This window comes from Herpailurus yagouaroundi, unplaced genomic scaffold (genome assembly GCF_014898765.1).
Source record: "Herpailurus yagouaroundi ecotype Mexico unplaced genomic scaffold, PumYag 185, whole genome shotgun sequence".
NCBI lineage: Eukaryota > Metazoa > Chordata > Mammalia > Carnivora > Felidae > Herpailurus > Herpailurus yagouaroundi.
In genome coordinates, this window is record NW_024412416.1 from 25,339,484 (window position 1) to 25,342,990 (window position 3,507).

Below are 3,507 nucleotides of genomic sequence, written 5' to 3' on the forward strand. Positions count from 1 at the left end.
AATTGGTGAGATGGGCAGCTGGCATGTGGGTATGAGAAAAGTCCTTAGAGGTCAAAAAGGTCACCTCAAAATACCAAAGGTAGTAAAAATTCAGTGTGTTTGTGTAGTGGAGTGGGGGTCTCACCCTCCACCTCATATGCCTGCCTCTCAGCACTGTGCCAAGCGGTGCCCTTGGCATCTGCTCCAGTTCAACAGACCCGTAACTGGGAGCTCATGACTTCCCACAGTGATTGTGGCAATATAGACACAGATGCCACAGAGCATCTTAAGAACAAATAGATCAAATATATGTGAAAAAAGTGAAAAGACAGAAAATCTATCAAGGACCAGGATTGAATGGATGCTATTTTAAAAGACATTTTGCAGATGACATGATATTATACATGGAAAACCTGACAGACTCCACCAAAAGTCTGCTAGAACTGATACATGAATTCAGCAAAGTTGCAGGATACAAAATCAATGTACAGAAATCAGTTGCATTCTTGTACACTAATAATGAAGTAACAGAAAGACAAACAAAGAAACTGACCCCATTCAAAACTGCACCAAGAATCATGAAGTATCTAGGAATAAACCTAACCAAAGATGTAAAAGATCTCTATGCTGAAAACCACAGAAAGCTTATGAAGGAAATTGAAGAAGATACAAAAAAATGGAAAAACATTCCGTGCTCATGGATTGGAAGAATAAATATTGTTAAAATGGCAATACTACCCAAAGTAATCTACACATTCAATGCAATCCCAATCAAAATTGCACCAGCATTCTTCTCGATGCTAGAACAAGCAATCCTAAAATTTGTATGGAACCACAAAAGAACCTGAATAGTCAAAATAACATTGGAGGAGAAGACCAAAGCAGGAGGCACCACAATCTCAGACTTTAGCCTCTACTACAAAGCTGTGATTATCAAGACAGCATGGTATGGCATAAAAACAGACACATAGACCAATGGAATAGAATAGAGACTCCAGAATTGGACCCACAAAAGTATGGCCAACTAATCTATGACAAAGCAGGAAAGAATATCCAATGGGAAAAAAGCAGTCTTTTTAACAAATGGTGCTGGGAGAACTGGACAGCAACATGCAGAAGGATGAAACTAGACCACTTTCTCACACCATTCACAAAAACAAACTCAAAATGGATGAAGGATCTGAATGTGAGACAGGAAACAATCAAAACCCTAGAGGAAAAAACCTCTGTGACCTCAGCTGCAGCAATTTCTTACATGACGCATCTCCAAAGGCAAGGAAATTAAGAGCAAAAATGAACTATTGGGACCTCATGAAGATAAAAAGCTTCTGCACTGCAAAGGAAACAATCAAAAAAAACTAAAAGGCAACTGATGCAATGAGAAAAGATATTTGCAAGTGACATATCAGACAAACGGCTAGTATCCAAAATCTATAAAGAACTCACCAAACTCCAGACCTGAAAAACAAATAATCCAGTGAAGAAATGGGCAGAAAACATGAATAGACTCTTCTATAAAGAAGACATCCAGATGGCCAACAGGCACATGAAAAGATGCTCAACATCACTCCTCATCAGGGAAATACAAATCAAAACCACACTGAGATATCACCTCACACCAGTCAGAGTGGCTAAAATGAAGAAATCAGGAGACTATAGAGGCTGGAGAGGATGTGGAGAAACGGGAACCCTCTTGCACTGTTGGTGGGAATGCAAACTGGTGCAGCCACTGTGGAAAACAGTGTGGAGGTTCCTCAAAAAATTAAAAATAGAACTACCCTATGACCCAGAAATACACTGCTAGGAATTTACCCAAGGGATACAGGAGTGCTGAGGCACAGGGGCACTTGTACCCCAATGTTTATAGCAGCACTTTCGACAATAGCCAAATTATGGAAAGAGCCTAAATGTCCATCAACTGATGAATGGATAAAGAAATTGTGGTTTATATGCACAATAGAATACTTTTTGGCAATCAGAAAGAATGAAATATGGCCTTTTGTAGCAACGTGGATGGAACTGGAGAGTATTATGCTAAGTGAAATAAATCATACAGAGAAAGACATGCCATATGTTTTCACTCTCATGTGGATCCTGAGAAACTTAACAGAAGACCATGGGGGAGGGGAAGGAAAAAAAAACTTCTAGAAGGAGGGAGCCAAACCATAAGAGACTCTTAAAAACAGAATAAACTGAGGGTTGATGGGGGGTGTGAGGGAGGGGATGGTGGGTGATGGGCATTGAGGAGGGCACCTGTTGGGATGAGCACTGGGTGTTGCATGGAAACCAATTTGACAATAAATTTCATATAAAAATTTTGACAATAAATTTCATATTAAAAAAAGAAAAAAGACATTTTGTTTTCTTTTGTAACATTTTCATTAAATTTTTTTTCTTCTTTCCTTTTCCTCTTCATCCTTTTCCTCCTGCACTCTCTCTACTCTTTCCTTCCATAATTCCCCCATCTCCTGGAGATTAGAGTCACAGGTAATTAACTAGGAAAACTTAGAGAGGCTAAGCACATGGACCAAGATTGAAAGTTTGTAAACGTCCAAATATTGAAATAAAATGTCATTTTCCTGGAGGTGTGGTGAGTTTGAGGACCCAGCCTGCTTGATGAGGAACAGCTTTCTCTTCCTCCCTCTTTCTCTCTTCCCCTCCTCCTCTCCCTCTATTACTCCCTTTGCACCTTTTGTTTATTTACTCAACAATCAGTTCTGGAGCATCTGTTATCTGTCATAGGTAAACACAATGTGCTGGAATACAAGAGAGGGTTTACAAACCCATTTCACCACAAGGGAAACTAAAGCATCTATGAGTTTAGTCAGTCAGTATTTTCTGACTATCTGCTATGCGAAAGTGCCATGTGGAGCTTAAAAAAAAAGAGAAGAAAATGCAAGTGATAAAGATTCCTACAGTGACATCAAGCTCTCATGTTCCTTTTTAGCTCTAGGAGAAGATGCATGCAGATGTCAAGAGGTCATGGCAAAGTCTGAGACTGAAGACAGTATGGGTTAAGGTGGTTTCACAAGAATACTACCAGGGGAAGTAAACTAAAAATTGAGTTAATCTAAAACACATCTTTCCCAGTGATTTGCAAATACGCTGAGCAATGTATTTACTTTTAATTGCCTTTCACTGTCCTGCATCCCCGAAGTCCTGTTGGGCCCTAAAAATAGAAGCACTGAAGTGCAAATAAGACCTTCTTCTAAACAACCCATTTGAAGCCACATAAAAATATTCTTTTAGGACATATCTAGCCTGATTTCTTTTCATGAATGAGATGAAGAATTCAAAGTTATTGTCTTCTAGAAATATCTTCTTGGTATATGCTGTATCAACAGAAATGACAGCTGTGGCATCTCAGGGTGGTGCTGGTGGTTGTGCTCAGCAGATTTGGTCATCTTGGGAAAGTCTCTTAACGGGAATAGTCTTAAAGGTAAAGATATCTGTCCCAATTAGTGACTGAACATTTGATACCATTTACCCAGATTTTTCTGCTTTCAACGCACAAAGATAAGTCAGTTG